We start from the raw sequence: 26,465 nt of genomic DNA on the forward strand, positions 1-26,465 counted from the left end.
AGTACTGTCTCCCTTAGAGCCAATATGCATTTATCCAATCACAATTATTCATCTCCATAGGAACAATTTATTATTCAAATTAGAACCGCTTTCTCCAGAACCGCTTACACGCATGCAAGCATAGAAAGGGTAACCATTAGACAACTCCATGATTGTAAAACACAACACATGGAGTCAACAGAAATAGAAAATGTGAATAACGCTACAGAGGACTGAGAGGAGACATGGACCTTAAAGTAAAGGCACAGGAAAGGAAAAAAGCTGTAGGGAGGGCGGCTCAGGTCAAGGATTGACAGGCAGAAGGGAGGTACGGTAAGGATAGGAAGATAGTGATAAAGAAGATAGTAAATGATGGAGAGGGAGGTTTTGTGCGCGCATGACTGTGTGCATCAAGGACGTGCAGAGAATGTTAGAGAGGCAGGGGCTGAAATTTCTAAAAGGGCCTTTTGGTGAAAATATTGAAAATAGCAGACCTCCAAGCTCACAACGCGCCGCGCTGCGACGCGTTGTGAGCTTGGAGGCCGGCTATTTTCGGTACTTGATACCGCACTAAACTAAGCATAATCAAGTCAATACTGGAGATGTAACGGCATGGATTTCTACACAGAGAGGGCAATTCTTTCAACATAAGACGCTGCATTCAAGTTCAGGAGAGGACAAGGCAATTCTCTTGAATGCTGTCTTCAAGTATATGGCATGGAAAGAAGGAATTTGCATTTCTTTCACTATAGTAAAAAGTGCTTTCATGGTCTGGAGATGGCACTTTTTACAGTCAAGTAAAAGGGCAGGGGCTCAAGCCCCCTTTGATGTCTATGTGTGCACTTGCCTGGCGTGCATGGGTGCGTGCGTGTGTGTGTGTGTGTGCGTGGTAGGGGTTTGAGAGATCAGTCAGGAGAGGGAAAAATCGGGGAAAGGTAGGGTTTAGGGCCGACCTGCTGGGCATAGGAGGGGAGGTCTTTGACCTAGAATAGGCCGGCAGAAGGGAAAGGAGGAAGTGTGTAACGGTGCACTGTGAAATCCTCAGTGTGTGTGAAAGTGGAGCCGTAAGAGTCTGTGGAGAGAGGAGAGTATGGAAGGAAGGAAGGAAGGCTGGGAGCAGCAGGCCAGAACATCTGGAACTGACGTGATGAGTACAGTACAGAGTGGAGAAAGACTGTGCTGGGTTCACAACAATCTGACATCTGACTCACTCCCTCGCACATATTTACACACGTGCATTCACACGCACAGGCACGTGCACACATAAATGTCTGCCCCTGCCTCTCTAACATTCTCTGCAAGTCCCTACACACACGCACGCACGCACACACACACACACACACACACACACACACACACACACACACACACACACACACACACACACACACACACACACACACACACACACACACACACACACACACACACACACACACACACACACACACACACACACACACACACAATTTGCAATTTTGAGTACCCATGGGTCTCTCGCTGGAATTTCAACTAAAACGTGCTCTACACAGAGAGCACTTACTTTTTAAAAGTTCTCTTTAATTATCACAAAAGGAGCGTATGCCCAGTAAACACATCCAGGTACAGCTAAGTGGCTGCGTTGTGAGGCCGTCTTTGCAGGCTGTGTGTAGGCAGGTGACAAATATGTAAATGTCACCGTGACATGAAATGACATGACAAGAAGGGACCGCCTCATAGCTAACATTTCAAAATGAATGTTTTGTGTTTTTTGTGTGTTTGGATCAGAAACTACGAGTGGGAGATTAAATGTTTTCCCCACCGGAGTGTTTGTGTGTTCCCTATCCACACCACCCTGTGTGTGTGTGTGTGTGTGTGTGTGTGTGTGTGTGCGTGCGTGCGTGTGTGCGTGCGTGCGTGCGTGCGTGCGTGCGTGCGTTGGGTGCGTTGCGTGCGTGCGTGCATGTATGTATGGTATGTATATATAGTGTACTGGCCCCAGGGACATGACAGTCCAGTGTTGTATGTTGTCAGCATGCCAGCTGAGAATGCCTGATGTAAGGTACATTCTTGTGGTAGCAGGAACACAACGCATCAGGCCTCTTGTTAATACCGCTGACACGTTCAACCTTCACAGCTGACAGAGAACACGAGAGAGAGAGAGAGAGAGAGAGAGAGAGAGAGGGAGAGAGGGAGAGAGAGAAGGGGGGATATTAAGTAATGGAAAGGAGAGTGCTTGCCTGCCAGGTGGTGTGTGCAGGGAGGGAGAGAGGGAGTGGGGTATAGGTGCAGGTATAAGGAGGAGGGACAGACTGAGAGATGGAAAGCATGGAGGAATGCAAATCATCAAGCGCACAATGCTTTCACTGTCAGAGAGCGAGAGACGGAGATGAGAGCCAGAGAGAGAGAGAGAGAGAGAGAGAGAGAGAGAGAGAGAGAGAGAGAGAGTAAATGACTACAATGCAAACAAGCCTCCTGAGGGCTTTTTTTGTGTTATGCTTTTAGCTTTTGTAACTGTACTGCCCTACTATTTCCAAAACATGACAAACAATCAATCACAATGAGAGAGCGAGAGAGAGAGAGAGAGAGAGAGAGAGAGAGAGAGAGAGAGAGAGAGCATTTGGGTATACAAAATACCAACAAGTACGTATACTGTAGGCCTTCTGTTTATATGCTTGCAGTTTACTTTCTTCTGCTTTGCGTCATGTTTTAACATGCATGGCATATTGTTTTAATGCATGTGCACTGTGTGAGCTAGTACTAGAATAGAGACAGACATATTGCACCCACCCCCATGATACAAGTGCCTCTACTCATTCTCAATGTGCTACTAGTCTGTCGTAACATTTTAATTTTGATCGTACTCTCGGTTCAATGCATGCAGGGGGTCAGACAATACGTTCCGAGCTTGATCTTACCACTACTTCACGAGGAATCCACCTGGGAAATGAATTATGTCTTACCGTTTATATTAAATATAGTGATGACAAGTGAAGCATGACCAATCCTGTCTGAGTGGACATTATATTGTCTAAGATATCTGACCTTACGACCCAACTAACTTCAGTTAAATGTCTATAACAAAAAAACAAACAAAAAAACGTCACTTTCACTTTAACTGGCATAAAGGTTCTCGTACCTAGAACAATAGTGTTTACAAGAATAAACTATTAAAAGATAAAGTGTGTGATCTGTGAAAAATGTCCAAGGAGGTTCAACAAGCGGTTTGCTGCGTCGTTTGGAGCCTGTGACACTGCTGATTTGTTCTATATTCAACCCACTGTGTTACTTTGAAATGCCGAAGTTAAAATGAATAAAATGTTCTGTTGATTTTGAGTATACCGTCTAACATTGCTTGGCATTTACTGAAGACTTGCAGCGCGCACTGAGCACCAGCAGCCTCTGAGCACTACAGGAATATGGTATCCGTCTCAGCTTAATAGCATGATTCTGGAAGACGCCAGATTACTTGCTTTAACAAATTTAGCTTGCTTATACAATGAAGAATTGTTAAATATTACTTCGACGAGGCCGTTCTTCTCAGCAGACAAATCACAGGCAATTAACTTGGCATTTCATATTACTCGCAGGAGTCTCAGCCTCGCAGTTTTACAGCTAAGTTCAAACAGCATGCATAGTTTATATTATCTTCATTCTAATGTTGTTGCTGTTTTCAAGCCATTATTTCACTTCAATAATTATTAACAGCACCGAAAAATAAGCTAAAGCTGTCAGGTTGGGAGTCCTTACACAGTCAACTCCTTAGTGTTAATTGCATTCTAAATTCTGTCAATTAAATGTAGTCTACAGTATACAATATATCTGCTGCCTGTTTGGCACTTGTAAACCTGCAATGTTACAATAAAGTTAGATCAGACCAGCCTTCCGGCTGCCATGTTAACACTATAAGTGATTTTATTTTTTTAATTGCCCAAGCGTAGAGAGCCATGATTTCCACCCATCCACCGCACTTTTATTTTGAAGAGCCGGACGGAAACCACCGTTCATTTTGGGTCGTTTCACTAACCAGGATTATTTCTTCAGATGGTCTAGTTTTAGCATGGAAGGGCTAACGCTAACTGCAGTCGGCCATTTCAAGGCCATAGTGCCACGAAAAATGGGAGTCTCTGCTCTGGAATGAGTGAGCATATAGGGTGTCAGTGCGTATAGCTCAAGAAGGGACAAGGGACGCCAATAGGACATAATAACGTCCTGTTGATGGACACATGGGCTGCGCTGAACTTAGCTATATATGCTATGCAACAGCCAAATGTCAACACACCGTATAGGTGGTACGGTCAGCTGGAATAACAACGACAGACACAGAGACTGACGGACAGACAGCAGGAAAGGAGGGCGTGAGAGAGGAGGGGGGTGGGGGGTATAGAAGGGTGAAAGGCTGTAAAGACGGACATAGACTAAGCATGTTTCATGGACTGCTAAAGGTCATGCTGTAGGTTAGGGTAGATCCACAGTTAATGGACACGCGGATGAACTGGCACGACAGGAAGACAATGAGCTCCTGTGACTTGTGTGACCTTTCCGTTGGAAGGTTATAACCCTATGTATATAGTGTGTTTCAGTTTGATGCACAGGAGCTTGGTGTGTGCTGACAATAAGAGCTGTCAGTCTAAAAAGAGCTCTGACCAGGATGCAAGCAAACTTTAGGCGTGCTGCATCGCTCATCATAGCCTAGTATAGGCCAGCATTAGAATGACTTTTTACAGGCTAAAGTACGGATGGATTTTCAACCCAGGGTGTATAATATGTGTATGTGGCCGGTGAACAGCTGAAAGATGCTCCAATAGTTAAGCTTGTGTTCATCTAAAAAATCAAACCTCGGTTCGAAGTGGAGCGGTGAATTTGAGCAGCTGTACCCTATGTGAGTGAGTGAGTGAGTGAGTGAGTGAGTAAACTGTGCCTGTGAGTGAGTGGTGAGTGTGCCTGGCCTGCACAAAACAGCGCCCCTCCTTTAACTAGTGTGTTGTGTGTGGCCACTCAAGGTATTGCCAGGCTACGGACATGGCCAGCCAGCCACCCAGCCAGCCACCCAGCCACCCAGCCAGCCACCCACCCACATACCCACGGACATACCTGTCTATTGGGAGTGCTTTCACCGCTCCAAAAATGGTAAATGGTGCATTTATATAGCGCTTTTTATCCAAAGCGCTTTACAGAGATTGTGCATTACATTCACCCATTCACACACACATTCATACACCGGTGGCGGAGGAAACCATGCAAGGCACCAACCTGCTCACCGGGAGCAATGTGTGGTTCAGAGTCTTGCCCAAGGACCCTTCGACATTAACTCAGGGGGAGCCCGGATTCGAACTGGGAACCCTTCGGGAACCCTTCGTGCTCTAATAACGGTTTCTCTACCCCTGAGCTTTGCCGCTTGTTCTTATAAAACGGCTTGTTTTGAGGTTTCTGTGCTGTTTTTCTGTTTATTTTATTTGAATGTTTTGTTCAGTGTTTATAAAAAAATATATAGTTTGTTTTGTGACCATGTCAGGCATTTGAAATTTGCTGTAAACGAGAGTTGATATCAACGGTGGCAAAGCCAATGAGGCGTGAGAAACAAGACTCCGGTTGTTGTTATTATTGCAGATGTAGTCTCGCGTAGCATCCAAAATGCATCTGGAACTAAACCTCCCGAAAGCCGGCTAGCCGATAGAATTTAGGGATCTTTGACATGAAAATGTCCAAACACCATAGTAGTAGATCATTCATTGTACTTCCTGATGGCAAAACAGTTTAAACACACATCCTTTTGCGGGAAGTGCAACAGTGCAGTAAAGCGCCTATTAGAACATGTGGCTGCATCTGTACCATCAGATGACTTCTTACTGGAACCACCAGCACCATTACGACTTATTGGAAGTGACATTGACCCCCGTGTTATAGCGTAAAGAATAGCCTATAGGCTCAATGTGATTTATGTTGCCTCATAGTTAACACGAAGCCCTCCCCCCACTCAATCTGAGTGTCTAGTTGGTTCCACAGTCTGTCAGTCCCACTTTATTACTGCTGTTGATCAAAGGACAGGCCTCTGGTGTCAATACCTGCCTTTCACTGGCTGTAAGGCGTGTCAATCAAACATTATTACCTTGAATACATTCCCCGTTTGGTCGGGGGTATCATCTGCCCATCAGTGGTCATTGCTGCATGAGATATGTCTGAGAAGTGCGTGCGTGCGTTCGTGCCAGAGACTAATGAGCCTGTAATTGTACTTACTCAGCCTGGGTTACTCAGAGCACAGCAGCAGCATCTGTCCATGTGTTTCATCAAAGTAACCCAACAAAGTCAACTAAACTACTTCAAACCTTGGCTTACATGTCATATAAGGACACATTAACCCTATTGACAATTGTGCTGTTGCACCCAATGTGACTCCTGTCGTGTATTGGGCTTCACAGCCAGCTTTAACTCTCCCTTGCACTATCTCCTCCAAGTAACAGGCAGGTGTTGTAAAGGACTGGTTTTAATACAAGAAAGTGTAAAACTGAAACACAAAAGATAAATAAATATAAATAAATAAATATAAATAAAATACAGAAATACAATGCTACAGGTAAGTTACACACATAACAGGTAAACTGCAAAATAGGCCTAGGCCTGAACTTCCAAACCCTGAAGTCAGTGCCAAATATCACAAAGGAACATACAAGATAGAAATATCTCTCAATATGTCAAGTACACATTATCACAATGTTGCTTACTTACTGATTTTGCCACTCAAAGGGGTGCAAACAAACTGAATGACTAAGGATTGTTAACACTCCAAAAAACGATCTTTTCTTGTCATTCTTTCAAGGAGAAAAGGTCAAATTCCAAAACACTTCCTGTGGCATAAGAGCTGCAGCAGAACAGTATAAACAGCGCCCCCTGGTGACAGGGAGGTACTAAACTTGAGGAAAATGGAGGAACTGTGCCCCCAAGTGGCAGTAAAGTTAAATAATGAAAAATTTCCATTACAACTATTGTCTTTCATGCAGTGATGGAAGAAGTACTTTACATTCTTAATCAATACCACAATGTACTGTAGAAATACTCTGTTAGATGTAAAAGTCTGATATTCAAAATGTGTGTATTTCCTTTTAATCACTTACAGCAAGTACTATGTTGTACTTTACACAATTTTTTTTTATATGTTCAAAAAGATAAAATAGACGAACAACAATGCAAGCTTACAGTGTGTCGCATAATGACACATTGTGAGATTGTAGGAAGGCTAAAATGTTTACTTTAGAGGGAAAAAGGGGAGGGAAAAAAAACATGATATTGTTCCAATATCGATAGAGGTATTTGGTCGAAAATAGAGTCAATATCGCCCTCCAGATATATTCATCGTTGTTTGCCGTACCTGTAACCTGACAAAGTAATAGTCACTTTCTTCAACTTTGTATTAATAATAATGAAACTGTGGTATAATCAGTCTTTGATCGCACATTCTGTCTGAACATATATTTGCATGTAAAGTACAGTAGGGGATCAGTTGTAAAGTTGTTCACGTAATTTATACTGGGGACAGTTCAACATTATTCATCAAATCCACAAGGAACGTCCTAATTGGACCTGAAGATCCAGTCAGCTGCAGACATTTTGAATTACTTTGGAAAGAGGAACAATTAAACATGACACAGCAGGCTTAAGCCATGTCACATTTCATCTGTGTATACTGTCACCTATACATACAGTACGCGCTTGTGTATCTGTTGGAAGTCTAACTTCTATTTTCTAGGTCTTTATTGTTCTTTTATTTGTGATATTCTAATTTTTTTCGGGAAATCCATCTGGCCAAGACCCATGGTTTTGCAAAACCCCCCAAAAAAGAAAAAGAAAGGCAAAACAAAAAGAAAAGGAATGTATTGTGCTATTCAATTCTTCACATTGTGGACAGTGGGACCAAAAGTGAGGCACTGTGTCTCTCCCCAGCAGCACCGTGGCTCATTAAAACATCTTAGCAGGGTACCCTCTTCTCATGTGGGCCCTAAACCCAAGCCATGTAGTCCCTCTGCCCGGGCCCCGGGCTCGTTAAAAACTTCAGGATTCCAAACTCAGAGTGAATGCAGTGTCTCTCACCTTACAGCACAGGCTCATTAAAACAGTTGTACTCTTGTCACAGCAGGGTCCTTGCTACAAATCGGCCACAGCCCCAGAAATAACATCACTTGAGTATTTCCTACTTTTTGCACTTTTGCAGCTCTTTTTCCAACCACAGTTATAGCCACAAACTACAACAAAAGAAGAAAAATGTTTCACAAACTACAACAAAAGAAGAAGAAAATTTTTCACAAACTACAACAAAAGAAACGGAAACATGAGCTACCGGTATATGAACTACAATGTTGTTATAAACCACAACATGCATGTGACAACAAAGCCCTGTTCCACTCTGATGTCATTGCATTACTAAATTTCCCCCTTGGGATAATAAAGGTATCTATCTGTCATCTGTAATGCATGCTGGGCAAGGCCTAGTCTAAACAGAAGTACTGGAATTTGGCGGAGGTACCGCCCAAGGCAATGACGTTGACGCTTTACAAATATGTTTACATTCTCGGTGAATGACACAAGTGTTGTGATTGGTCGTTTCTGGGGGAAATACACACAACGGAAGTCCCACCCCTGTAGACACACACTGCATTAGGCCGTGACCACTTACTTATCTCCTCTGAGATAAGTAAAGGTTATCTGTAAGTAACGTGAGGGGTGAATTCGGCACAGGTTATTGTAAAAGGTTTGGCGGAGCGGACTTGACCCACGTGAGACACCGCAGAGCGAGCTAAAGCGAGGGAGTCGCCGTGTCGAGCGTTGCGAAGTCCGCTTGAGCTGACTCAGCGCCGTCCGAGTTACATCCCGATAGGGACAGAATCGTAAATCTTCATTCCCCCGACTTTCAGCACCTTGGCACAGACCGAAGGGTGCGTAGCCAAAAGCTCTCAAACCACGAGGGGCGTGAACCCTTTACAAAAACCTGTGCCGAATTCACTCCTCGCATCTGTAACATGGTCTGGTTTGGTTTGTGCTGATGTCATCTTTACTATGCTTTATATGCTTACTCGCTTCTTGTTCTGCATCAAGCAGGATGATTGTATAGGCTGTACACCTTTGATACTTTTTAATTTTTTTAATAACCTGTGCTGTCTTTTTTTATGAAGTTACTCCTCCTATGGATGGTTTCTTACTCCCTGTAACTGTAACTTAACCGGCTGTGCTTCCTCTGACGCCTGAGTTTCCCTCGCGCTAGAGACACATTTCTATATATAGTTAAATGTGATTAATTTTGTGATTTCTAAAGAAGCGTCTCAGTCTGGACACTCAAGCCTGACTTATAGACTGTTGTATGACGGAGTATAAGTTGAGCATTACTCTGGCCTCTATAGAAGGTCTTACCACAGAGGATGAGCTAAGCATCACTCTACTCTCACCTCATTACATGAGCAGGCTGTGATGACAGACGGAGAGAGAATGAAATCAATACATTCCTATGCTTCCGGCATATTCACACAAGCCATGACATGTGGTTAATGATCTCACTTCATCCATCCATCTCTCCCCTTTCTGATTTATCAGCAACTGTTGGAAAAATGAACACACACGCATACACACACAAATAAAAAACAAACAAAAAACAGCTATAATTCATTGTCACTGCACCTGTTTCTATGACAGCTCATTCTCTCATCCTCCCTCTCTCTCCCTCTCTCTCTCTCTCTCTCTCCCTCTCTCTCTCTCTCTCTCTCTCTCTCTCTCTCTCTCTCTCTCTCTCTCAATCCCTCCCTTGTCTTCACCTGCAATCAAGCATGTGATGTCACCTGTCCACCTGATTCACTGTGCATGTCCCTCCATATGTGTGTGTGTGTGCGTGCATGCATGTGTTTTTTGATACTGTAATAAGGGATAGAGCCCGAAAACCGGTTCTGAATTTATAGAGACCCAAGTATCAATAAGCTTTGGGCTTGTCGAGTCTGTTATAGAGTATAGCGGCCCATGACGTCATGTCTAAACAATCAAGAAAAGAGGAAATCGAGAAATAAATCGAATCACCCATGCTGGCACAAACATGTCGGTCTAAAAGTGTATTGATACCTGCCAACCAGTGCTCCCAGGGAGACAAAGAAGAGCATTGTTTTGTGACACTTTGTTTTGGATACATTACTTTTATAGGTTGGCTAGGGAGGAGTGGTTGCGTCATTGTTGTGTTTACAACAATACGGAACGAGTGAAACGCACACACACACACGCACACACACACACACACAGGACAGACAGCAGTGTCGTGTTAATAACATGCCACTGTCCTGCAGGCATGTTGTTAAGATGTGGCAACAATCTAATAACTTTGACGGTACCTACAAATCCTGACTGTCATGATATTTCTAGTAAGACAGGCGCACTCATGAACTTGGTCAAGTAAACAGACATACAGTACTGTACACTATATGATGCTTATTATGGATTTCGTGAGGCAATACAGTTTGGGGCCAGGTTGCCAGATCTTGCTTACATTATTACATCTAGCGCAGCTCGCCTATTACTGTAGCATATTGTAACTGTGCAGTCATTGACCTCGTGGTCACGTAATGCATGAAAACCAGAGTTAATAGCGAACCTGGCAACAACTCCTAGTTGCTCCCCTTCATGCTCTGATGAAGCATTGGTGCGTGCCAATAAGAAAAAGTGGACATTTGAGTACTTTGTTGATTTGAATCCATTGATTTGAAATGTGGGATGCTATACCCTTTGGGGATTCGGGGGGTTTTATAGTCACTCTCCAAGAAACATGGGCCCGATTTATTTTGTGATATTTGAGTTGCAGTGAGAGAGGAAGCACACACATAATTGAACATATATTTTTACCACTGAATACTTTAAGTACATTGGGATAATAGTCTGTTCCTAATAATCTGTTCATTTACGTAAGTATTACACAAACAAAAATAGTGCATAACGTAAAATACCATACAAACTGTTGCATTAGGATGCGTTGATACCGTACCGCACATAAACCAGAGATGGATAATGTGACTGTCAAAGAAATGACAGAAACATTTAGTGCAATTATTCATTATGTAATACTATATCAAAGGCAATGAAGCTAACGGTAGCTGCGATACTGCACTGTAAGTCATCTGCTCTGGAGCAGAGTGGATGAATCATCTGTGTGTGTGTGTGTGTGTGTGTGTGTGTGTGTGTGTGTGTGTGTGTGTGTGTGTGTGTGTGTGTGTGTGTGTGTGTGTGTGAGTGTGTGTGCGTGCCATTCCTTATACTGTAGATGACTCTTTCAACGTTTTCACACTGTGGCCCTTTTTCTCTGCCCTCCCTTCTAATCCCCCCCCCCCTCTCTCTCTCTCTCTCTCTCTCGTTCCCTTCTTCTCTAATTTTCACTACCCTGTTATTTCTCACTCTCTCAGTCCCACATTCTCTCACACACACCTCTCTCTCTCTCTCACACACACACACACACACACACACACACACACACACACACACACACACACACACACACACACACACACACACACACACACACACACACACACACACACACACACACACACACACACACACACACACACACACACACACACACACACACACACACACACACACGTATTTCCTCTCCCGCTCTCTCTCACACCTCTTGCCTCTTGCCTCTCTCTCTCTCTCTCTCTCTCTCTCTCTCCCTCTCTCTCTCTCTCTTTCTCTCCCTCTCTCTCTCTCTCTCCCTCCCTCTCGCAGACATTAAACGATAGAGACAGGCAGAGCATTCTCATCTCAGAGCCTTCATCGGAGCGTCGTGTCGGAGTGCCCTTTCCTTCCCCTCCTCAGCCACACACACCCCCCCACACGCACACCTCCTCCGGTAATTGGTTTGCTCCTGGAGGCAGGAGGGTGGGGGGGTGTTCAGGGAGGGAGGGAGGGAGAGATGTCAGGGAGGCTGACAGCAGAGCTGCGTCGCGCAGACAGACGAGAGAACAACAAACAAGAAACAATTACACGGCCTGGGTGGGCCTTCCTTCATAGTGAATGACTGACTGACTGACTGGGTCGCACCAAGCCCCCGGAACCCAGAGGGAGAAGTGAAGCGCTCAGAAAAAGCTAAGGTATGGCAACATGACTGGTGTCTTGCACGCGCGCGAACACCAGTCATGTTGCCATACCTCAGCAACAGGCATGATACATTTATTTTAAGAAGTACATTTTATTTTTTCCCTTAGTTTCTACGGTCTCTTGGGATATGGCAGCCTGGAACGGTTGTTCAAGTGCAGCTAAACTTGGCATGTTAGTAAACGTGCCACAATTAACAATAATGCATTGGACCTGGGCAGCTGACCTGCGGAACCTGGTAATATACCATTTTGTCCAGATGGGGGGAATTAAAGTGTGGAGAATATAATTATAATACCTTGTTGAAGTGACCATGTTGTGAAATTTTGCATTTGTAGTTATTTTACTGTAATTTAACAACATAATAACCAGCACAGTAGACAAAGAGACATTCATGGATTTATATTTAAAAGTAACTTTTATTTTGCCACACTCGGCTTTTTACCCCTTCTTCCATGTTTGTTGACCGTGACGGGTTGGCATGCTCGCGCGCACACACACAGCAGATATACTGTACAGTATTCAGCAGTTTGTAGATCTGCTATTTTAGATCTGCAAGCTCACTACACATCGCTTCACGCCATGTAGTGAGTGAGCTTGTAGATCTGCTATTTTCACTACTCCTTAAACTGTTTTTAAATGTATTAATGGAAATTATTTTATTTATTTCATTTATGAAATTATGTTGGAATTCAATTGGTGAAAATTTTTGATTTTTTCTTTGAAATATATATATATATATATATATATATATATATATATTTTTAAGACGAGGTCACTATACAAGGGGATATTTACTCGCGACCCATGAAAATGTGTCCGCGACCCAACCACGGGTCCCAAGCCACTGTTTGGGAAACAGTGCTTTAGAGTCTGCCTCGTTCCTCATCCACTATGTCTTGTATACTGCATGTAAAATGTTGATGTCCTCGCATGTATAGTGATACAAGCACCTGTGTGCGCGTGATTGTGCGTGCGTGTCTGTGATGTTTTGCGTTCCGTGCCGTCAGTGAAGCACTGCACGCTGCTTTGCTCTCCGCGGTCTGTCTCCTCCCAGACCAGCCTCCCGCCGTCACCTCTGTCAACCAGCAGATGTTCCCAGCCAGCCCGGGCTGACATGAGGACAGGCCAGGTCTGCAGCCCCACAGAGCAACTCTCACCTATCAGCTCTCACATCAACAGGTCTCACAGAGGGACTGCACACACTGCACTTCAGGCCTGCGCCGCGTGACTAAACCATCTATCCTGCACTATGGGGGAGTCTAAGCAGGCACGTGCACACATAGACATCAAAGGGGGCTTGAGTCCCAGCCCTTTTATCTGTCTGTAAAAAGTGCCCTCTCCAGACCATGAATGCAGTTTTTACTGTGGTGAAAGAAATGCAAATGCCCTCTTTCCATGCCATACCGGAAGGCAGCATTGAAGAGAATTGCCTTGTCTGAACTCTCCTGAACTTGAATGCAGCATTTTATGTTAAAAGAATTGCCCTCTCTGTGTAGACGAGCCTACAAGCCACATCTCCAGTATTGACTTGATTATGCTTAGTTCAGTGGGGTATCAAGCACCAAAAATAGTCAACCTCCAAGCTTACAACGCGTCGCGCTGAGCTTGGAGGTCTGGTATTTTCACCAAAAGGCCCTTTTAGAAATGTCAGCTCCTGCCTCTCTAACATTCCCTGCACGTCCCTGAGTCTAACCTAACCTTGTGTAACCAGACGAATCTGCCATTGCAAGGAAAAATCGCCCTTGGCAGATTAGGTCTGGCCCCGCTCAGTTATTCAAATATGTCACGGCTCACAAATCGTGAGGAACCAACCAGAGGCCTACAATGCAAATGTAGGGCGGGCTTTAGGTCGTTAGAAAAACCAACCAGGGCCATTATGCAAATGTATAGCGGGCTTATCAGCTTTTGCTACTCTGATTGGTTGTAGGTTTTGAATATTTTTGTTACCGCCCCTTGGGGGAAAAAAATAACACTGAGAAGAACCAGACTAATATCCATGCATTGATATTGTCTGGCTATGCGAGGGTTAATAAAGTCTAACCAGGTGTGAAGAATAAATGCGTTTACGTGAGCACCTCTCAAAATGCTATGTCTCTATTAGCTCAGTGGTTAAATTTTCAGTACGAGCGCGGGAGTCCTGGGTTTGAATCCGGGGTAGGGTGCAGATTTATGTGAGCAAACTAATTAACATTTATGTGACCTATAGCATAGCAAATGGTCATCCAGCAGACACTCTCTTTACTGGAGAGCTCAAACATTCCATCTGACCTGAATTTGGTCATAAATGATTTAAACCAGGGATCTTCAATGTTTTCAGGCCAAGGACCCCTTAGCTGAGAGAGAGATGAAGCAGGGACCCCCACAACCTTTTCATAGATTCCATATATAGTTTCATCGTTTGACAGCACGATCATCAGTGTATTTTGGATTCATGTTTTCAGATACCTACGTCAATACTTAACTCATACCTCGCGATCCCCGTAGAGACCGTAGATTTCCCGCTGTACCGCGCTGCCATGCCCGTAGAGCCCGTAAAGTTTAATTAGCTTTAATCATTATGAAAGGATTAAAAGTATTAGCGCAGATTTTCGCTGATTCTGGCTCTTTAGGCCCGCCCCCCTAACTGTATCCGGTCATTTCCGGTCTGGACCGGATCCAGCTTTCCGTATCCAGTCTGAGCCTGGGCCATAGTCCCGCCTCCATTGGTTTACTGTGTAACAAAAGAGAAAGCTACTCGGCGGCGGAACGCTCGTTTTTCAATCGGATTTTTGCGTTTGGAAACTTTGATCCAGTCTCTACACGCCTGGATTATGATCCCCGCACATATCGTGCGTTTTGTGCGCGAACGTGTCCACGTGTTACCATAGCGCACAGTTGGCTTTTTTCAATGCTTTTTCATGTAAACACTGGCTGATAAGCAGAGATACAGCGTGGCAACGGATATGTCTTTTTCAATGGGGTTTTTTGTATTCGAAAGCTTGTCACCGAGTCTACACGTCTACTAGATGAGTCGCGCACAGATTGTGCACGATGCGTGCGCGTGCCCACGCTAAAAGGTAACGACAATTTGGCAGCTGCTTACTACAGCTATGTTTAAAATGGCAGAGAAAAAGTTAATGAACTGGACCTTTCATTCTGTACTTGGTCTGCTCTTTTTCCCCTCTACACCAAACCTCTTAGCCGAAAATAGCCGATCTACAAGCTCACAACGCCTCGTCCTCGATCTGCTATTTTTGGCTAAAGTTCTCAGGATAGGGACACTACAGGGTTCAAGTGCATGCATAAAAAAGGAGAAAAAATGTTTCTATCACACAAAGATTTGGAGGACCCCCTGTAGTAACTCTGAGGACCCCCTAGGGGTCCCGGACCCCCTATTGAAGACCCTTGATTTAAACACAGATTTAGAATCTCATCACTCACTTGTGGGCTGTGACCCCCCAAATGAATAATATTAGAACCGGGGACCCTCCACCCTGACCCTTTACTCCTCCATTATTTCACAGGGATACACCACTGTTATTACAGCAAATCACATCATAAATGGACATTTTGGGATCTGTGTTTTTAATGGCATCTACTCTATTGCACTCTAAGTGTATCTGTGCATAGTTATGGGGATGATGTGAATGTGATCCTAGTTCCCAGTTAAAGGCTATATTTTGAACCAAAGCAAACAATTCACTGCTGTTTAAAATTAAGCTCAGAATATAAAGAGTTCCAGTAATTAGGGATTAACAACTTTCTCCAGGTCAGGGACAGACACAAATTACTTCAATTTAGAGATAGTTCTTCTTAACAGATACGAAACATGACAGAATAATCCCTTGTACTGAGTTATAAAGTTCAAAGACAAATCCGTAATATTCCTAGATTTATGGAAGAAGGCCTGAAAGCAGAAGAAGAAGCCAATATTCTTATGAATGCGTAGTGTTAGATTGTTAGCTTTTGGGGCCAAATAAAAGAACCTCAGTCTCGTTAAGCTAGAGAAAGTTTTGGGAGCACTTAATTTCGGCAAAGCAATCTTTTAGAGTAACCAGGCTACAATATAATGAGGAGGATTAACTGGAAGGTACAATCGTGTGCCACTTGCATAACAATTTAAATATATTTTATGTCTTTATATGATCTGGTCAAGGGGGAACATGTATACTTGGATATAATTAGTTTTGGGTACACCGCAAGTAGTTTTAATAGTCAAACCAGTACAACATATTTGTGTTTACTTCAGGCTTCAGTTGATTCATATTGTTTCATATAAACAGCATGTGGCCATCATTTATTTGCTTGGTGTATCTTTTCATTTCCCTTCATTCATCCATATTTCATTCTTTCTTTTTCTCTCTCTCTATCTTTTCTCTCATTGTTTCACAAACACAGAGAGAGAGAGAGAGAGAGAGAGAGAGAGAGAGAGAGAGAGAGAGAGAGCTAGGAAGTCTAACAAGACGTCATTTTGCAATTAAACTCAGTGCCCATATCTTTCATTTCTGACACCGCAGCGCAGCAACGCATACTGTTTGACAAAGCAATCAATCAAGCGAAATGAATGTAAATTACCAACTGCCTTCAATGGCTTCACAATACTGGCTACTCCCTCCACATTCAGTACAGAGGGAGTAAATGTAACATCGCTCATTTACATTTAGCCGTAGAATTCAATGGTTTGTGTCCAATTATTGTTTGTGTCCAATTATGTTCTATTTTAATTGATCTAGTGGCAAATCAGTTGACTGTGTCATCTTCACTCATAATGTGTATCATGTGAATTGAAACTTAACAACTTGAACAGCGCCGTAATTGATCTGCAACCTTTGCTTTTTTCTGCAAAGAGATTTAGACGATACAAAGTGCTCCAAGTACAGTTGTAACTGTTTTACTGACAGTAGAATCTATTCTCAGTAAAACAGACCTGACTTACCCGCGTTTCCAAACCTTTTAGCCTTTGACCCAAAAGAGAAACGTTTCCCTGTGAACCCAAACTAGTGAAAACAGCAGCTCTACAAGCTCTGTAGTCTCGCGTGGCCAGACTGTTGACTCCGCGATTTGGAATTGCTCCCGTCATACAGTCTGGGGTAACGTAAGAAGAACGGTGAACGGTTAAAGCGGAAGTGAAGCCTCCTCCTCACTTCCGTTTCGTTTTTAACATCACGCACATTTATCATAATATAAATAAAAATCATCTAAGCATATTTAGCTTGCTGCTTAGCTGAAGACTACAAGCTCTGAGCTTGTAGATCGGCTATTTTCACTACTTAAACTTTCATTAAATGTATTTAGGCCTATAGAAATAGTTAGATTTTTTTTTTCTTTTATTCATCAAATACCTTTTTTTTAACTAAAATCTTTTGGAAAAAAAAATATATATAATAAATGTTGGAAACGAAAAAAGGGGGATATTTACTTAACATACCATAAAAATGTATCCGCTACCCAATGGCATCCAGACCCACGGTTTGGGAAACAGTGGAATATATGGTTTGAGTGGTTGACTGGATTGAACTGAATCTGTCTATAGATGGATGGTTTTACCTTGGCTTTATGCGATTGTGTTTTTAATGTTTTGTTTCCGTTTCTCAGATCTTTTAAAGTGGTGTGATGGTTTTTATGCAAATGCTTATTGTAAGCACTTAGATTTATCCAATTGTAAAGTTATAGCATTATAAATAGAATATATTAATATACATTTTTTACAAATCTCTGTATGACTGTGTTTGGCGCATCTCAAGAACTATCCAACCGATCACCTTCATATTAAGCGTGTGTATTGCTGACTCCTCAAGGGAGTGTAATGCTGAGTGTGACGTCGGTCGGATCAGTGGTTCCATGGAAACGGCATGCACCAATTACACAAATGGCAGGCATGCATCTGCGGGCATGCATCTGCATAAGTGTTGTGTACATAACTACAGTACACAACACTATACAACAACAACACCAACACCACTACACAAGACCAACAAAACATCACCACAACTACACAAACCAATACAACATAACTACAATAAACAAACACAGCTACAGTACACAACATCAACACACAACAGCTGGGGCTGCAGTGGCTCAGCGGTAGAGAAAACGTCATTAGAACACGGAGGGTTTCCGAAGGGTTCCCAGTTTGATCCTGGGCTCCCCCAGAGTTAGTGTCGAAGTGTCCTTGAGCAAGACTCTGAACCCCTAATTGCTCCCGGTGTGCAGGTTGGTGCCTTGGTGCCTTGCACGGTTGCCTCTGCCATCAGTGTACAGTATGAATGTGTGAGTGAATGGGTGAATGTAATGCACAATCTCTGTAAAGCGCCTTGGATAAAGGTAGCCTGGTTAAAAACCAGAGCGCACAACACCACCCCCTGGCGGTGGTGGTGGAACGAAGTGTGCAATAGAGACTGGTCCGCCAGGCTAGGATAAAGGCGCTATATACAGTAAATGCACCATTTACCATTTATTTACCATTTAAACTACAAAACACCAACACAACTAGACAGGTCTTAGGCCATGCAGCATCCAAAATCACACTCACACACACACACACACACACACACACACACACACACACGCACGCACGCACGCACGCACGCACGCACGCACGCACGCACACACACACACACACACACACACACACACACACACACAAGAAACACATGTGTGGGCACGGTTCTGCACTAGTAGTTGAATTAATTTCAAATTGTTCTGAGAGTCAGAAGGGGGGAGAAGAGTAGAAGATATTTTCTTTTCTTTTCTTTGCTTTGATGTCAGATATCTGACAACGAAGAGAACCCGAGGGCCGCGGTGATATAAAAAAAACATTGCTGATCAATAGCTGACAGCACCACAATCTCAGAAAGTAAAGAAAGAATCAAAGAGAAGCTGCAGAAAGTTAAATCATTTTTCTTTTACTCAAGCCTCAAAAAGTGGGGCGCTTGAAGCTTGGATTCTTTATTTCTTACCCCCAAAAATTGAAGGAGAGGCAAACTTAGAATATAATATAGAACATGGAAAATAGGAAAGATGAAAGGGATGATGATAATTGAAGATAAGGAGGATGTGAAAGAGGGAGAGAATGGAGGCAGGGTGGAGAAGAGAAGAGCGAGGTGAGAAGACAACATAGCGGGGGAACGCGGGAGGTGGAGAAGGGAGAAGACACCGTGAGGAGATAAGTGGCTGGAAGATACTGTGGGAGACAGCTGGTGAAAATGAGAAGCAGACAGAGTTAGGTGGGAAATGAAAAATAAAATAATACAGTGTGAGAAACATGGTCGATGGAGACACGGCGAACAGAGAGCGAGGAAGACATCAAATGCTAGAAGTTCTGGCAGGCTTTCTGGAACCACCTCAAGGACCCCCAGGGGTCCCTGGACCCCAAATTAAGGTTTTCACAACTCAGTAGAAGATGCATGTTACTTGAAACTATCGACTGCAGTATTCACGCCATATGGGAGATAACTGTGCAAGCTTGTCATACTGTAAATACTACTTGTGAACTCACACCACCAACACAGAAAGCTTAATTATTCATGTATATGCAATTACCCACATAATTGAAATATTTGTTTTTACCATACTCGCTCCTGCTATTCTTTAATGTCTTTTAGTTGAGTTTAAGTAGCAGACACAATACTAGTTAACATAATTTAAACATAAACAAATGTTTCCAGCAAAGCCTCCAATGGGCATGAAACAGGTTTAGCCAGGGGCAATGTGTGAACTTCCAACACACTAAAGTCCTCAGTTCATTTGAACAGTAAGACTAAACAAAGAAAAACTAAACAAATGCTGGAAACGCTAACCGTGAACATGAGCATAGACATTAAACCAAATGGACCCTGACTCATTTGTAACTCTGAGAGTGTAGTAGAAACGGAACCAAACAGAACCCGTCCGAGTCAGTCTGGTTCCATTTCTACACTCTCAAGAGTTAAATTGAAACTTGGTGTTTTACAGTAGTACGAGAGGGCGAGTGGTTCAAACAGCAATTCCCAAATGAGGTGAGTGCAGTATACTATACTGTATGCTGCTCTGGGCACAAGCAGCTCTACAACACAACACAACAGAACGGTACAGTGGAACAGAGCTAACTGGCACAGCATGAATAGGGCCAATATCTGTCCTCGGGTTCTTTCCATGTGCTCTCCTCCTCCCTCCCTCCCTCTCTCTGTCTCTCCCTCCCTCCCTTCCTCCATCCTCCTCTTTTTCCTCTGCCCTTTCATCCCCCGCTGCCCCCCCCCCCCTCCCCTCCCCTCCTTCCCCAGGCAGCCTGCTAAGAAGAGGAAATGCAGTCAATGTTTGATGAGTGCAAGTTTTAATTTTTCAGCCGAGCCGGGTAATAGTTGTGTAATCACAAGACGACTCTTTGAAATATTGATCTGAGCGTCTTGCTGTGGAGGGAGGGAGGAAGGGAGGGATGGAGAGAGAAAGAGAGAGGGAGGGAAGGAGGGAGAGAGAGAGAGAGAGAGAGAGAGAAAGAGAGAGATGGAGGGAGGGAGGGAGGGAGGGAGAGGAACAGAAAGAGGGCAGTCGAATGGGAGGGGGAGACAGAGAGTGCAGTGAGAAAGAGCAAGAAAAGGAATGGAAGGGAGAAGCGAAGGAGGCTGAGAGAGAGAGAGAGAGAGAGAGAGAGAGAGAGAGAGAGAAAAGAGAGAGAGGAGAGAGAGTGTGAGTGTGAGAGAGAGTGTAATGTAATACACATGCACCATGCGTACACTCACTGAATACTAGTTATGGGTGTCTTCAACGCACCAAACCGGCAAGTGCATCACCGCCAAAGCCGCGACCCTTTTTGGGGGCATGCTCCCAGTGCTTAGACGTAAACGATTAATATTTTCAAAATATTCGTTTTGATTGAATTATTATCTTTTGACAGTAGCATCCACATTTTAGTTTAGAGCCTGAGCCTGAACCCTATTGAAATGCAAGTGTTTTTTGAGGGCCTTATACTGAAAACATAATATTTCTTTCTCAAACGGGGGTGTGGCCTAATGATATTTTAACGTCGAAGCTCCACAATAAGATAATGACCTAACCCAAAATGAAGTCAGCCATTTTGAATTCATTGTGGCGTTTTAGTAACCTGACTTGAGTTCCACATACTTCCATCAGGAAACTGCTCAGGGCCAACCGCTGAAGGAGCCGGTACATTTTTTCAAGCTATTTGGCAGGTGATTGGATGGGGCCGTCTGTCTATCACATTGCGGTCCCCCGATGGAGACCGAGGCGGGGCGTGGCGGACCACGATGTGAATTGAGTTTTAAAAAAGAGGCTCGCAGCAGCTCGTGGTAGCGGCAAAGATGAATAGTAAAAGAACTACAGTGCAACTGCAACAGGCGCTTCTCGATCATGTCTCGCTCAGATCCCACCCGTAGTTGCAGCTGATTGGTTTGAAATGGGTGCTGTGCGCTGTAGCACCAATCTCTGAGCAGTTCCAGAGGGAAGTATGAGGAACTCAATACGCCACCATCTGGCGGAGTCAGGTTGGTGTTTTAGTGCATTTTATGCAATTGTCACAGGTCGTACAAACTCCTCCTAGGTGGTTAGTCAGATCCACCTCAAACTCACTCAGCGTACACATATGACATTGACAATGAAAAGTTAGTTTTTGTAAAATGGCGAATTGTGAAATGTCCATGTTTCAATTCCAAACAGCAAGTGAAAATCTCAGTCATGTCACTTGATTCGGTTGAGAGTCCTTGTCCTTCATTGGAGTTACTTAACCCCAACCCCCATTTTCATAGTTTCTATCTTTCGCCTTTTTTTTTACAGTGATGAGAACACATCGGAGATCATGCAGATTCCCACAAAAATTAATGGAACTAGAAAAATGCAATTGGAAATTGCAAGTGTGGTGGCCGTGACGCGAGTCACTTGCAAATTAATTCTGTCTTACCACTTGAATTGTTCCCATTCAAGTCAATGGGGAAAATGTATTACATTAATGGCCATATATGGAGAGCTCTGGGTCAGTCCTTGTCCCTTCTATGCCCATATACATGTATGGAGATCCCTGATGTCATCAATATTAAGCCCATATCTTGGAATGCTTATATATGGATATACAGTGTCAGTCTCAGACATCTAGATGTCAGTCATCTCCATATTTGGGGAAAAGTTACATTTTTGATTAAAGTCAATGGAGAAAATTAATTCACAAATAAATAAAGTTTATCTAGAAAGATGATGGATGAATGGAAATAAAGTCGGACAAGTACTGTCTGGTTGCCCTGCAGGGGCAACCACATTAATTAACAGACTTACAGACAGCACATACAGCTGTGTGGAAACAAGGCATCAGGGTCAATTTGGTCCCTATCAATCATTTAGCTGGGGACCCCCTGGAACCCCCTTAAGGACCCCTGGGGGTGCCCAGGCCCCACACTGAGGACCAGGGCTTTAGCAAACACTCCAAACAGGCCACACTGTTTGCTTTGATAATCAGGCATATGGAATTGAGTCGGTCGTGCATTTGGAACGAATTGAACGGTCAATTTAACCAGCGTTTTGTCGTGTTCAGCTGGCATATCCAGCACTGGAAGTCTAAATCATTTTGAAGTCTAACGCCAGTAGAATATGAGGAAGAAAATATAATAACAACAACACGAGCCCAATATAGAAGGCATTATGCATGAGCACAGCTGTTGGTGTTGCATTATGGATTAAGATTAGCATGTTGGTACACAGTCAAAATCCACGGTGTTAATTGAACCCAGAGAGCGGGTCAATTTGTACACTCACAGGATTTAGCTGCATGCGTACGTCATGTGTGCTCGCTGCATATCGTCGTTGTCGAGTGGAAACCTTGTATGTCCAAAACCGTTTGTTTTGTATTTGTCATTTTAAAAATGATTTAAAGCGTTGTGTGCTTGTATATCTGCTGTTTTCACTAGTTTTGTGTGACGGTCTTGTATGATGAAGCAGGGCTTTGCTTTACCAAAAAAACGTGCACATTTGAAACTTGGAGATACAAGGTTTCTGCCCGACAGTGACAATATAAATGATGAGAGAGAGAGCGAGAGAGAGAGAGAGAGAGAGAGAGAGAGAGAGAGAGAGAGAGAGAGAGAGAGAGAGAGAGAGGGACTGAGACAGAGACCGAGTGTAGAAAAAGACAGAAAGACAAAATTAATAGAGAAACAAGGGAGTATAAATAAGTGAGAGAAACACTAATTGTTGTTTTTGCTCTCTCTCTCTCCCTCTCTCTCTCCCTCTCTCTCTCTCTCTCCCTCTCTCTCTCTCTCTCTCTCTCTCTTTTATTCTGCTTTCATTGCCTTCTATGAAAGTGAAGGACTGTAATTGACATTTCATACTTAGTCCTTCAAGTTGCGCTCTTCTTAAAGTGACAGAGCTGAGAGGGTCACAGACACTGCACTTCAAACACACAAATGAGCCTCTCAGTTCCTTTCTTTTGGTGTCAGTGACTGAGGCCATTCCCTCCTATCGTGAATGAATACGCACTTTGCAAAACGATTTCAAATCCATAGTGTGCTTTTAACTCAGGTTCAACACTTAATAAGGGCTGCAAAATAACAGCAACTTATATAATGCACAGGACATAGACATAAAGGCACAAATGTATATGTACTGTAACCACTGCCCAAATAATCTGTGGATCTCTGATATATTGACAGTCTTGTCCAAATATGGAGGAACCTGGAATGGGCTATCTGAGATTATGAATTCACAACATTTTAAACACATAAAGATGTATTTATTTTACCCACAGGGGTTGATTTCCTTTGCCTACTGTCAGAAGGCACAAGACATTAGGCCAGGGGTCTTCAATGTTTTCAGGCCAAGGACCCCTTAGTCGAGAGAGAGATGAGGCAGGGACCCCCACAACCTTTATAGATTCCATAAAGTTTCATTGTTTGAATGACAGCACAATCATCGGTTTATTTTGGATTTCATGTCAATTTGTGTTTTCAGATATTTAACCTCTTGAGCCGTCATTACCTCATAAACTTGACCTTTCACTCTGTACTTAGTCAGCTCTTTTTCCCCTCTACACTTAAACCTCTTTGCCGAAAATAGCCGATCTACGAGCTTGTAGATCTGCTATTTTTGGCTACAGTTCTCAGAATATGGACACTAGGTTCAAGTTGTTAATATAAAAAGGATTGGAAGATTTGGATGACCCCCTGTAGTAACTCTGAGGACTCCCTAGGGGTCCTGGACCCCCTATTGAAGACCCCTGATGTAGTGGTTTGTGAGATTAGCCGCAGACGGACAGATGGAGAGACAGACAGACAGACAGACACACACAAACACTCTTCTAGATGGCTCGCCACCTAAGCGCCACGCCAAAAAAGCATATTTATGTTACAGTATACTGTATATATGGCCCTAGGTTTCTAAGCTTTGGGTACGTTTAAAGCTAGTCTGTGATGGGTCACCACCACATAACCTGAATAGCATTGGCCTCTCATCAGCCTGGGTCTCGGCGTGACGCACTGAAAATGTGTCATTTGCTCCCCACCAGAGAACGAGAGAAAGAAGGCGAGACAGATAGAGGGAGAGAGAGAGCAGGAGATTAGAGAATGAAATGGCATGAGGAGGAATGACAAAGAGGCGGGTTGAGAGAGGGGGAGAATACGTTTCACAGTGCGCCAGCTCCCCTCACTCCCCAAACGCTCCCGCTGTGGATCCAAGCCAAGGAAACGTTGTGAAACATCAAGGAGATAAACGCCTTCGTCTCTTTTCACTTTTAACTCTTACGGTATGAAATATGAAGTCAGTGAAAACTGGCAGGCTTTATAAGGGACTGCTCCCACGTGCTACAGAACAAAATAGTCATTTGTTATGAGCCAGTTTTGCATTCCCAAAGGCCATCGTTGTCGATCGGAGCCAAAGAGACGGGACTTGAGCGTTTAGCGTGGCTGCTCTCTCCAGATGATTTTTTCAAGCATGGCTTTTCTAGTAGAGTAATCCAGGGACCATGCAGTGCCGGTTCCTGTAATCACTGGTGCCAAAATGAAATTTAAAAGTCCCATGTGGGCTGAAAAGTCCCCATAACCACTTTATACCAGGCTTCCTATTTTGGGCATGTGATTATAATATTGTTTAAAAATAGCAACGCATGCTTGGGGATTGGTTATTTTCACTATTCGATGTACAATAAAGAATATCGTCGTTGTCGTGTGGAAACCTTGTATGTCCAAAACCGTTCGTTTTAATCATAAAAAAATTAACTTCTAAACTAGTGAAAACAGCCGATCTACAAGCACAAAACGCCTCGCACCGCGAGGTGTTTTGTGCTTGTAGATCAGCTGTTTTCACTAGTTTTGTTGTACGGCTTTACTTCGCGAAAAAACGTACACATTTGAAATTTGGAGATACGAGGTTTCTGCCCCACAGCGACAATATAGGGCTTAACCACTTGAACCCTAATATGCACCATTATCTGGAACAAACTCCCAGAAACCTGCAGGTCTGCTGCTACTCTTATTTCTTTTAAAACACAACTAAAGACCTTTCTGTTTGCCGCTGCCTTTGATCAAGTTATTTATCTTCTGCCCTGTAACTGTATTGTTTTTTTACTTATTTTGTTTTATGCATCCTAATGTACATTTCATGATTGTGTCTCCTTTCCTTGGTGTTCTGTGCAAAGCACACTGAATTGCCTTACCTTGCCTAGCATCCTTATTCTGTCCATGTCATAATAGGTGAACAATTGGCAAAAATATCTACAAGCTCACACTGTTATTTTAACTCTGAGAGTGTGTACATTTGTACTACGATATGCTGTGCTACCCTATGTGATATGCTGTTATAGGGCAAAGCATTCCAAGTGGCTCCCTTGCCATGCCATACTGCCGACTCTGAGCTAGTTAGCTGAAAAAATTACTACAGATGATTTTACAGGCAGTTTTTTTTAACACTGTTTCAAACAAGTGTTTGTTTTAATGCAAACGGTCCCCAGTGCTTGAGAGAGCTGTTACTTGATGGCCCTGGAGACAAAACATATTATGGAACCATTCTATGTGCGAACTCCAATCTGAGCTGTCTGAATATTTAGTGCTATTTAGGCCTGCAGTAAAAGCTCCATGCTCATTAAAACCCATCTAATGAGCTAGTTTGGAGGTTTTTTGATGTCTCAGAAAATTCCATTGGTTAAGATCTACAAAGGAGGGAGCCTATGGGATATGAGAACTGGCTCATCAAGTAACGCAAACCTCAGGCCTGATGTATGTTTAGTTGCGTGCTCGTGTTGCGCATAGAAAATAGCCGATCTTCAAGCTAAAAGCCGTGCTGCGTCAGGTTGTACTATTGTAGATCTGCTGATTGTTGGGGCATGATGCTGGTGAGCAAAGCATAAATTGGGCATCATTCTAAGTAGAGTCTGTGTAGATAGAATACACAGTATATGCCTATGTACTGTAGTCTTTCTTTAGAGTTTGTATAAGCCTGCA

The 26,465-nt window shown here is 43.3% G+C and overlaps 1 protein-coding gene across 1 annotated transcript in view; it reads right to left on the reverse strand.

Moving 5' to 3' along the window:
• The window catches only part of LOC308294396 (NT-3 growth factor receptor-like), a gene marked incomplete at its 5' end in the record, with an annotated part of 181,311 nt that overhangs the window by 66,286 nt on the left and 88,560 nt on the right, over window positions 1-26,465 (reverse strand). The gene's annotated exons all lie outside the window — the stretch shown is intronic.

The sequence above is a fragment of the Nannobrachium achirus genome, assembly GCF_963921795.1.
Source record: "Nannobrachium achirus genome assembly, chromosome: 11".
In the NCBI taxonomy this organism is placed as follows: domain Eukaryota; kingdom Metazoa; phylum Chordata; class Actinopteri; order Myctophiformes; family Myctophidae; genus Nannobrachium; species Nannobrachium achirus.